The following is a 12,326-nucleotide window of genomic DNA, read 5'->3' as shown; positions in this document are numbered from 1 at the left end:
GGTGAGGTACAGTGAGGATGACACCAAGGTTGTAAACCCAGAGGGCTAGTAGGATGCGAATCCCTTGGACAGGAATAGAATGGTGATCTGATCTGATTCGGGGTCCTGAAATGTCTCAAAAACCTTGAATATCCCTGAGGCCCTTGGAGGAAAAGTACTTGGTGACTGTGTGGAGGCTTCAACATATTCCCAAAGATGTCCACATGAGAAGTAGTGTAAAAGGGACCAGAAAAAGAGGAAGGGCTAGTGAGAGAGAGAGAGAAAGACAGAGAGATAGGGAGGGAGAGAGAGAATGAGTAGTTAGACATCCTAAGTAGCTGCACAAAAAGATCATAAGGGCTCAAGAAAACGATCTCCCGTAGGTCCTTTATGGGAGATTTAAGGAACCTAGAATCAGAAAATCTAGAAGGACTAGGGCCTGCACTTTTAGAGGGAGCAGACACATTTCTAAGAACACTGATATATACAATCAGTATGGTTGATTCCATCATAAAATTTGTCAACAAAATATTGCCTTGACTGTTTTAGCAATAATAAAACTCAAAATACTGGATTCTGAAACTGCCTTTACCTTCCTGATTATTAACTAAATACAAACAAAATAGATTGTCCTAACATTTCAGTTCCCAAATTTAATATTTGTATGTAAGTCCAAAAGAAGAAAAAACACACATAAGAAACCGTTATTACTAAAAACTAAATTACCTTTTTCTCTGGATGCACATACCTAAGTAATTTCTATTAATTCACTGGTACAATTTTCTTCAAAACATTGTCAGTAAATATGATTATTTTTTAAAATTTCATTATGAACTTGGCAGTAAAGCAAACAAAAAAAGGAAATTAAAAAACCCAGTATGACTATATAATCAGGACTATTTATCATAAAAACATAATTTAACCACCTAATAACAATAACAACCATTCAGTATTCTCTTGTGATCACTTTATTTGTCCATTTTCATCAGTTGATTGAGAACATTTGCAAACATTAAAAAATATTTTACCCTTAGCCTTGAAACTTATGGTCAATATCACATGGGAACAATTGCTATATTTCCACATCATGGTCACCTCCAGTTCTGCAACTGAGGATTGACCTATGTAGCCTCAGCCTACACCCTAATTACCATGCAATATTAGCTCCTTTGGATGGATAAGTGTAAAATGTGAATACTACCTTGAAAGTAAAGCCAGCCTACAAACTATCAGCAAAGAAACAAAATGTCTCTTGATTTTTCTGATTCTGCCAAACGTTCATTTTGACCACTTCAGAGCACAATTTTCTGCAGCATAAACCTCTCTGCTGCAAAAACTATGAGTTGCAAGACACACCAATCTGTAAAAAATCTCAATTGCAGGTGACCCCAAAAGCCATGGCTTCAGTTTTTTCTGAGCCCCAGAATTCAACCTTCTAGACTTTACAGGGAAGTTTAGCCCTTGTTCTAACAGGTGAGAATGAGGACTCCAGGCTCTGCCGATACTCTCTTCCAATCTCCACCAATGTAAATTTAGCTTTTCCAGGAGGCCTTTGTTTCTTGGCATGCTTATCACTGGATCCAAATGCTCTCTGTTCCTGGCTCTCTTCCTGGGATCACTAACTGCCCTGCTGGTGTATGTGTGTCTCCAGATTCACACTGCACAGTTGGCACCTAAACTGAGTCTCCCAGGTAGAGTTGCTCAGACACCACAAGCCCTTCTGGCCCAGGATTGATTCCTAGCCCCGCTTTGACACCACTGTAATTCAAAATGACACGTTGTGACTTTCCCAGCTTCTCTACTGCCCACCATCCTGGGACAGATTTTTTCAGTCTTTGCTATTTCCTGGACGTGTATGACCTTATTGAAAAGTTTGTCTTTCGGTATGCCCTGCCAAGTGTGCTGCCACACTGCCACCCAGGCATGGGCAGGCCTTCAGAATGACCAAGGAGTCACTGGACCAGCCTCCCCACCACCACCACCACCCAGGGCTCATGGCTGACATTGGTAATGGGCATTTTTATGGCACTTTAAAATTTGCCAACCCCTTTACTTACATGATCTCATTAGAGCCTCACTGAAACTCTGTAAGGGAGGGATATATGCACCACAGGCATTTTTGATGTTGTTTAGTGCTTCTGCTGTGTCTGACTCCTTGTAACCCCATTTGGGATTTTCTTGACAGACAATGGAGTAGTTTGCCATTTCCTTCTCCAGTTCATTTTACGGATGAGGAAACTGAGGCAAACAGGGTGAAGTGACTTGCCCAGGATCACTCAGCTAGGAATTATCTGAGGTCAGATTTGAGCTCACGAAGATGAGTCTCCCTGAGTCTAGGCCTGGTGCTCTGTGTTTCTCCCCATTTCACAGATGAGGAAACAGGTCAAACAGCAGCTAATAAATACTGGAGGTGGGACATACACTAAGGTCTCTGCTGAGTCCATGCCCAGTACTCTTTCTCACACTAGCTACTAATTGCTTTGCCTTGGTCCTTGACTATCCCTTCATGAGTGTTCTGCTAAGGTCAGAAGGCATGGATCCAGTTTATTTAAGCTCTTGAAAATAACCCAGGATGTTTGAGGATCTTTCAGTGACCACCTTTGTGCTCTCCAGGACCCATTTTTCCTAGTTAGGAAACCATCTAAAAGATGATGAGTAGGGTAGGCTTATCTTTTAGTTGTATAGACATTGCATCTGTTGTGTTATTTCCCATTATAGATGGGTAGGTAGAGATAGTTTAAATATATACACATATATTTAATGTATTGTTTATAATACAGAACATAAATATATGTAATATACTTAGTATATGTTTAAACACAAAATGAGCCATCACTAGAGAGATACATGGTCATGAAGGAGGCAGGTGAGCCATAGTGAGAGTGAGGAAGAACCAGAGGAACTGAGCTGCCCATGGGTCCCCTTGGTGCCCACTCATTGGCAAGCCAGTGGACCTACCTACCCCAGAATATTTATGGAAGGGCATGGACAAGATGTGCCCTGGAGATGGTGGGCAGGATCCACTGGGGATGAGATCCTTTTTGTGGAACCTTTGAGCATCTTACAGTGTCTCCGGTGATCTCTTTCAGTACTTCATGTGTTAGTTCAGCTTTGTCTGACATAGCAAGTGTCTGTCCCCTCCTACCAGAGCTGTCTGGTGACTCGGAAGCCTTGTTGTGGTGACCCACGTGGTCCGTCTGAAGAGCCCGAAGGCATTTCAGCCTGTGTGTGAGAGGCATTGTGTTTGCACAATTGTTTGCACTAGTCAGCACTGGCAACCTTGCCCAAGACAAACAGGCAGGTACTTTGTCTTTAGCTCCTTAGTGACCCCACTCAACACATGTCCCAGTACAAAAGACGAGCTTTCTCCTTTGGCCATAAAATGTAGGGGTCTTCGCCCTCTATCCTTGTTAAAAATATTTCAATCGCCGATTGAATCAATATTTCCATAGAACCGCCTTGTTTGTAATCATTTGTATTTTATTTTATGCATTTAAAAACATGATTCTGACCTTGCTCAGAGAGCTCCCCAAGGAGCACAGACAAGGCTAAGAACCCCTGCCATAAATCATTTTCATTCTGGAATCATTGTCTGGCCTCAGGAAATTCCCACCTCAAGAATCAGAAAATCCTTAAAAAAAATTTTTGTTTTGGCCCCAAAGACATATCCCAACATAAATAAAGACCCTTCACGAAATAATCACTCAATCAACAAGTATTTATTAAGTACCTGCTGTTTGCCCAGCATAGAGCTAGGCTCTGGGGATACCAGTCCAAAGAATGACTCGTCCCTACTCTGGAGGAGCTGACATTCTAAATGGAAAGATTGTGATTACTTCTAGGAGGAGGCAGAGAATGACATAAATATGCAAGGTAGTTAAATGTAAATTAGTCAGAGCCTGAGGGAATCACTGCCCTCTCTCTCTGAGTTCAGGCTCTGAGACCTCTCTGAAAATGCGCCCTTCCAAGCTTATGGTTAATCTTCAATTCTCATCTTGTACGATCAAATGAATTAGTTTTGTCCTATACTCATAGATTTCTTCCAACATCCATATTTCCCCCAATATGAATTTAAAAGGTCTCTAGTTCTTCATATAAAATCAGTGAAGTGCACTGGTTTCTCCATTCACTCCAGTATTTTGTTTTCATATTCAAAGTGAGCAAATGCTGTCTCAGAACTCGATGGAAGACCAACACCTTCCCTTATAACCTGAGCAGACCTATGTCCCCCACACATGTCTCTGTCAAAACTGACTTGTCTCAGCAGCAGCTTTTCATTTGTTATCTCAGACAAGTGAACAGTCACTCTGCTTTACTAGGCAGTTAGGGAGACCGAACTGTAACTGAGGGGGATCAGGAAAGGCTTTATGCAGAAGAGAATGCTTGAGGTGTGTCTCAAAGAAATAGAGGAATTCTGTGAGGACAAGAAGAGAAGAAAAGGTATTCTAGAGATGGGGGACAGGAAATGCAAAGGCATTGAGATTGGAGATGGAGCACTGTATGTGAGGAACAGAGAAGGACTATTTGGCTCCATCCAGCAGTGAGGAGGGGGAGTGATGTCCTGTGACACTGGAAAGTGAGGTTGGAGTCAGTTTGTGAAAGACTTTCAGAGCTAAATGGAGGAGCGAGCATGCATGGTTGGGGGTGGGAGACAGTTGGAGTAGAAGGGCTGGCCATCCAACTAATGCTTCAATGTTCACCAGCTCTAGAGAAGCCCAGGTGGTAACTGAGCAGCTCTAATTGTTATCAGATTTCCACAGAATTGTGTCTTTATAACTTTAAAGCTGGAAGGGAGGGACCTTAGAGGTTGTCTGGTATAACTCCCCTCATGTCATGCATGTTACCCCCTTGTTGAACATTTTACAGGGAAACTGAGGCCCAGGGAGTAACTTAAGTGAGTTGTCCAAATTTCTACAGTCAGTACCAGAGCCAGAATTCCGCCTTTTTTATATAGAGAGCTATTCAACCTAAACATTTTTTATAAATGTAGAAAATTATTAGAAGCTAAAAAATGTTGATAAATGCTAATAATAACCATGCCTATATTTGTCCTTCCAAATGTTTCCAATTCCTTTGACATAACATATGGTTTTGATTCACTGTATATGAAAACTGACCTGTTTTCCATATAGAAATTCTCATAAGCCTTGTTCTTTAATAATGCAATAAGAATTCCTTAAAGTGATCCATTTGTTTGGGGGGGGTTTGTATGGGCCTGGGGAAGTAGGGAAGAAAGAGCATACATGACGGAAAGAGCAAATGGAAGGTGTTTTCATTGATTCCATCCTGATCACATATAGACATAGTCCACCTAAGGTTATTGTTACTTGCTTCATTTCGCAGTAATAGAAAATATATCAACGTACATTAGGAAAGGACATTAAAGCTAGTATTTTTAAGTCTCCCATACGGTCAGGAAAGCCTCCAGTGAGATTGTTCAGCCCAGGTGCCCAGTTAGGACATTGATCACCTGGAGGATCTGAAGCGTGACATCACGCCATCCTTCTTTCATTCATGTTCATTTTCAGGAGATCAGAAAGCAACATGTGAAAGACATGGGTTTGAAAGAAAGGAGCCCTGTTGAGTTTGGAAAGGGTGGGAGGATTCTTGGGGGAGAATGTCAGAGAAGTGAGAGTGGGAAGGGATCGACGTCACTCTGCTCTCCAGGGGGATCCCAGCTGTCTTTTACCCAGCTGAGAGCACAAGCTAAATCAGGTTGTATTGGATGGGGACAGCGCACTTCAGTGGCCTGGGTTGGGAGACAAAGGGTCCAGGTGTGAATCCTGCCTGTGCCCTTTCTTGCCTGAGGGACTCTGGGAGACTTACTTGATTTCTCTGGTCCTTAGTTTCTTCCTCTCTAAAATGAGGGAAATGGACCAGATGACCTCTAACCTTCTAACTGCAAGACTGCAATGTATAGGTCTTAGTTTCCTCATCTGTAAAATGAGGGGATTTGAGTACAGGCCCATCTGGTCCTACATCTGAACCTGTGCTACAGACATCCATCCTAGCCCTTTATAATGACCCTTTTACATGAGTCTTCTCTTTTAAGCGGTCCTGGATCCTAGGCCACAACACCTTGACCTCGCATCATGAACAATCCAACAGCCTGGCAGCGAGCTTTAAAGTATTTCCACTAGTGCTTCTGTGGGCTTCTGTGGATGCAGGTGTTTCTTGAAGACAGAGAGCACTCATTTCTGACATGCCTAGGCCCCACCCTAAGCTTCTGTCCATATCTCCAGCTGCCTCTTGGATATTTTGCACTGGATTTGTCTAACGTGCTCAAAACAGAACCCATATTTCCCTCCACCCCTACCCATCTCCCAGAGTTCCCTGTTTGCGTCCAGGGCACCACTGTCCTAGCATCACCCAGATTCTCAAGCTCCCTGGTTCAGGGCCCAACCTCCACAGCCTCTTCTTTGCTGGCTTACAAGCTGAAAGCTCTGGAGAAGGAGGATTTTGTCATCTCTGAGCACAGACTTAGTCATCTTCTGCCTACTGTGGGTAGCTGTTGGGAGGACTGAGGAGGTAATGTCTGTCTGAGTGTGCGAGATTCACAAAGGTGATACCTCAAAGCATAGAAATGTTAAGCAGTTAAATAGCCTTGACTATCCGAAGCCCTGGCTAACAAGCACATGGGGACTCTTTCTGGGGGTTAAGATGATAACAACAAGCTGATATTTGTATAATGCTTTGAGGTTTCCAATGCATTTTACACATAGTTACTCATTTTATCATCACAGCAATCCTGGGAGGGATATTTTATTATTATCCCCATTTTACAGATGAGAAAACCGAGGCAGACAGTAACTAAGTGACTTACCCAGGGTCACCCAACTAGGCAGTGTCTGATGCTGGATTTGAGTCCCATGTTCTATCCTCAGAGCCCACCTAGATACTCAGTTTGCTCCTTAAGTCAAGAGTATCATTTGGCAAGAGAGTGGCTCTGTAGCTCCTTTAGGACCTGATTTAAAATCACCAAATAGATTTTGATGGGAAAAGTTTTCTTTCTTTTTAACTTAAAAAAGGAAATAATAAATCTCTAAATTAGCTTTCCTGATTTCTATCTTGTGGTCCTGCTACTTCCTCTAGACCACTGCTCTCAAATCCAGATAGAAAGGGACTCCTTCCTGCCACACATTGACTTAGAAAACAACAAACCAACATAGGATCATAGGTCTAGAGCGGGAAGGAACCTTGGAGACCAACTAGTCCAACCCCTCATTTACAGATATGGAAACTGAGGCCCAGAGGGAGTAAATGACTCAAGGGCACAGATTTCAAGCAAGAAGGGATCCAGATACTATCTAGTCAGTCCTCTCATGTGAGGAGGAGGAAACTGAGGCACATTGACATGAGTCTCAGTTGAAGTGTCTTGCCTTCCTGTTAGTGTTGGAGATGTCCCCATGTACAGACATCAATTCCTGGATTCTTCTTCCCAGACTTCTGCTGATGCTATTTCTGAAATGATCCCGGTTTGGGAAAATAACAGAAGAAAATTAGTCACTGTTTATAGTCAGAAAAAAAAATAAACTGATAGATGGGGAAATGGGGCCCCAAGTGCCCACCTTTGTAAAAAGGAAAGTGGAAAAAATCCATTTGCTTCCACTTAGGTGGACTTCTCTGGGTGGGGATTAACTTTGAGTTAAGGATCTTTTTAAGCCATCTGTGCTGATGCTGGGCAAAAGAGTGAGTCTTGATTCTTGTGGTACTGAGTTTAAACAAAATAATTCTCTCTATATATAAGGAGAACCCCAGGAGAACATTCATACATATACTATAGGATCATATACAAAGACCTAGAAGGGACCACAGAGGAGCACCGAGTTCAAGGACTATGATTTACAGAGTAAGAAACTAGGGCTCCCACAGCCTTCCATCCCTTCCAGCTCTAGTATATGACTTCATGACCCTTGAATCTCTAAGGTACTCTTATGGGGGTATGCAGGTGAGACATCTTGTTGGAGGCAAGACTTTAAGGGGGTATTTGGCTTCCTTTAGTCCAATGCTCTTTTGTGACCAACAGACCCTGAGTAGAGCAGGACACCATATTCTCTATACCTTTCTGTCAATTGTGTCAGAGTAAAGATGTATGACTTGGGAACATGGCTGTTCCCAGCTTATGTTTCTATCACATAAACCATTCTTATGAAGGTTTTCTAGAGATGATAAAGGAGTCAGTAGTTCCCAGTGTCTTCTTGGTCACTATTTTTTTGGGGAGGTTTGTGATCTTTTCCTGTCATTTTAGTGTCATCTCCTGTTTGAGATCTCCTAAAAATCATTTCTTCATTGCCTGTGTCATTGTTTCCCCTAGAGCAGAGATTGAGAGGGTGGCATTTGGTCCTGACATCTATCTTAAGCATCCCTGCTACTTGTTCTAGACCACTACTCTCAAATCCAGATAGAAAGGGACTCCTTCCTGCCACATGGTGACTTAGAAAACAACAAATTAGCATTATCTATGTTGCATTATATTTTTATTTACCTTGTTAAACATTTCCCAACTATATTTTATCCTGGTTCTGGCTATGACTTTGATGCTTCTATCCTAGAATACACGAGGCCCTGAGAACCACACAGGGTGTAGAATTAGAGCCACCAGGGTCCCCTGGGGCCATCTCCCCACACCCCTCATTTTACAGAGGAGGAAACTGAGGCCAAGGAGATAGAGTGATTTCCTGAAGGCCACATAGGCAGTAAGAGACAGTGCTAGGATTATACTAGATTTCAGAAGTCTTTCAGAAGCACCAACCCCCCCCCCCCCCCCCCCGCTTTTCAGTCTACCTGTCACATTTAGTCAGGCTATCATCATAAAGCACTTAGTAATTGCCTACCATGGGCCAGATACTGGGCTGCCAGATTAACCTAAAGAACATCCCTTTCTTCATGTTGCTGACCTGCTCAATGGCCCTCTAGGGCTCCCTGTAGCCTCTTGAGTAAGTCCCAATCCTTCAGCCTCATTTTCAGCTCTTTCCATCATCTAGCCCCATCATACAGCTGCCCCCTCCCTCCCTGATACAAGCCCTCCATTCCAGCCCAGCTCTTCTGATTGGCCTCTGACCCCACCCCCACTTCAGCCCCTGCTCCTTCTCCTGTTCCTGCCCACCCTCTGTAACTTTGCTCCCTACCTTCCCCTCTCCCCAGCTAAAACTTACCTACTCTGCAGTCACACCTCCCCTGGGAAGTCATTGTCTGTTCCTGCAGCCCACAGGGATCTCTCTCCTCTCCCAGAACTCCCACAGGCTTATTGTCTATCTCGCTAGTCATGTGCTAGCTTGTCTCACCTTCTCCAACCTTAGCTCTTGGTGGGCCAGGACCCCATCTTGGGAGCCTCGGCTCCCCTCCCATCCAGGCCCAGCCGAGGGCTCTGTGCTTAGTAGCTCCTCAGGACAATTGGCCAAAACAACTCCACTCTCACCTTTGGCCTCAGTCACTCTCCTGACCTGCTTGTCTGAGATATTGGTCAGGTTTTCAGTCAGGTATGAGTCAGACTAGACAATTTGATGTCCCCTCTGACCGATTTTTTTGGTGATTCTTATAATTGGGGAAAATTCATTCAAGTCCTGATTACAAATATTATTGTTAGTAATATGGTAATAGCATTTATATAACATTTGAAGGTTTGCAAACTGCCTTCCATTTGTTAGCTCATTCGTTCAAATGTAAGCTTTTTATTCTCAGCCCATAACCCAGTGACTGGCACAGTGGTTGTTGATTGATCAATATGTGAATTTGAACCAAACTGGCCTAAAATACAAATCTCTGAAACAGGGTATAGGATCACTTGATGTAAAAGACCCGGCAAGATGGACTCCCACTGCCCTTATGTCCTGCTGGAGTCTGCTTGTCTTGGTCTTGGGGGCTGCGGTCAGCTCTGGGGCCAGTCCTGGACCTCAGCACAGCTGTCCCTAAGGATCAGTGATTAGTCCTGACCTTGTATTTGCAACAGGAGTCTACACTAAAACCACAGGCTACAGGTATTAATTTGGGAGAATACATCTTATTTTTTTCCTTTTTTAAAAATCACTATCAGTTTCCACTGGCTTCCTCTGTCCGTAGTAGAACTCTCCCTTGTAACTAATTATTACAGTTCAGCAAAACTAATCAACAGATTGGCCTTGTCTGAAAACACATGCCTCATTGCACACTTGTAGTGTGCCTTAACTCTGGGTCTGAGGCTAGAGGCACCAGACATAGTTTACTCTCTGTCCCCCAAAGTGCTGATTGGCCCCTGCATTGATCAGTGTTCCAGAATCTGCCTGTGTTATTTCCTTTAGGTTACTGTTGTGATTCTCTGCCTCAGTTCATATAAGTACTCTTCTCGGGTTTCTCTGAATTTTTCATACCCTCCATTTCTTACAATGCAAGAATATTCCTCTATATTCTTATATTACAATTTGTTTGATCATCTCCCACTAAGTGAGCACCCAATGTCCTTCTAGTTCTTTGCTGTTACAAAAAGTGCTGCTATAAATATTTTGGTGTAGAAAGGACCTTCCTATTGGTCTGTGTTTGACCTCCTTTGCGGTGGTATCACTTAAATTATTTTCCTCCAACAACTAATAGTGTCTAAGTGGCTGATAGTCACTCTACTTAGAGTAACAAATATTGAAAATGAACAGGATGGCATTAGCCTGTGCTCTTGCTGCGATAAGCATGGTGGTTAGACTGCTAGACTTGGACTCTCAAAGGCCTGGGTTCAGATCCTACCTCCAGTGGCTACATGACCACGTGGTTGCCTCATCTTTAAAGTGGACCTTTTACTTTCTGTGTGGCTGCTTCATTTCCTCTCCTGTAAAATATGGATGGATAATAATGACCGTGGATTATTGTGAGGCACCAGTAAGATGAGGTATGGCGAGCACTTTGTAAACCTAAAAGAATTCTACACATAGCAGCTACTAATATTATTAATGTGAGCACTTGAGAAATACTAAGCCATTAATTACATAGTTCATTGATTCATAGACTTAGATAAGGGACCTTGGAAGCCAGGCAGCCCGATGCAGTCATTTTATAGATGGGGAAACTGAGGACTAAAGAGGTTAAGTGATTTCCTCAGATGTTAAGTATTGGGGGCAAGTTTTGAACCAGAGTCTGCTGACTGGAAGCCCAGGACTCCATTGTACCCAGTTACCTTGAGATTAAAATTCATGGAAGTGAGCTCGTTGGTCTCTTGTTTTTGGATGCTTTATGTTCTGGGCTGAATGATGCCTGGAAATCTCTGGCTTTGCTGGCCCCCACGTGTGCACACATGTGTTCAAAGCAGACCCCAGACACAAGACAGGAAGAATTATCATTAGTGGAGATTCGATTTCTCTCTCCAGCTGGGCAGTGAATTCCCGGGGCTTTCCCCAGGGGGGGTTATTAGGCTGCCTCAGCTGCTGTCCAATTCCCCCTGGCTGAACTACTTATGCTAATGCTATAAAGCAGCAGTTTGGGGAGCCTAATGCGGTGAGAGGTCGCCTCTGTCTTCTTTGCACTAAGAGAAAAAGGCTGCCCTTGTCCAGCGTTCTGAACACCGGCATCAAGATCCCCCCAACCGAAATGAGAAGACAATGTAGGGTCAGAGAAATAATCTAGACCAAGCTGCTGATAAATGAGCTAGTGCTTTGGAAACTACTTGGTGGCCTGTGATACATCCCTGTTTCCTTTGGAGAATCGGAGTAATCTAATCCAAAGGTTTTAGGGCCATCAAGGAAGGACATCTGCCTTCAGATTGCATATTTGGTAAAGTCTAACTAGATTAACTACACACCCACCCCACCCCCACTCCTACTCCCTGGACCTGAACGCATGGCTGCAACTGGTTGGGGTCCAGGAAGGAGGGCATCACCTCCATCATCATTAGCCATCATCTCTAGGCTCCATGGTATTTCCCCAAGGCCCACAAGGATGTGACACTGCAGAGTTAAAAAGACACCTTGGATCCTGTTGAGACAGACAATGACCACGTGCAAAAACGTACACAACACTGTCTGGGGACAAACAGACTAAAAGGCAGCTGAACAAACAGGGACGAGCAGTATCAATCCGGTTAATCTGCAGTTGGCCAAGACAGTTGGAACAGGTAATAGAGGGGACCGTATTTTAACTATAAACTTCCTCCTTGTCTTTCCTGTTTCTTGGTTAGATCTGTTCTTCCTCCAAAGTCCTCCTCTGATTCTTCATGGTGGCAGGAAGGTGATTCCAGCTTTAGGAAAGCTGTGCCAGCAGAGGCAAGGGGGTTTAATGGGTAGAGAGTTGGCCCTTAGCACCAGGAAGAACTGGTCCACTTCTACCCATCCTGGGGGTAGAGGGCTTAAGATCCCCCATTGGCACTGGCAGGTCCTGGAAGCCCCAAGAGC

The 12,326-nt window shown here is 43.6% G+C and overlaps 1 protein-coding gene across 7 annotated transcripts in view; it reads left to right on the top strand.

The window, feature by feature from the left end:
- The window catches only part of MAP3K13 (mitogen-activated protein kinase kinase kinase 13), a 182,883-nt gene that overhangs the window by 108,401 nt on the left and 62,156 nt on the right, over positions 1 to 12,326 (top strand). The gene's annotated exons all lie outside the window — the stretch shown is intronic.

The sequence above is a fragment of the Notamacropus eugenii genome, chromosome 2, assembly GCF_028372415.1.
Source record: "Notamacropus eugenii isolate mMacEug1 chromosome 2, mMacEug1.pri_v2, whole genome shotgun sequence".
Taxonomy (NCBI): Eukaryota; Metazoa; Chordata; class Mammalia; order Diprotodontia; family Macropodidae; genus Notamacropus; species Notamacropus eugenii.
The sequence above is the reverse complement of the archived record's forward strand: the minus strand, read 5'-3'. Positions and strand labels throughout refer to the sequence as shown.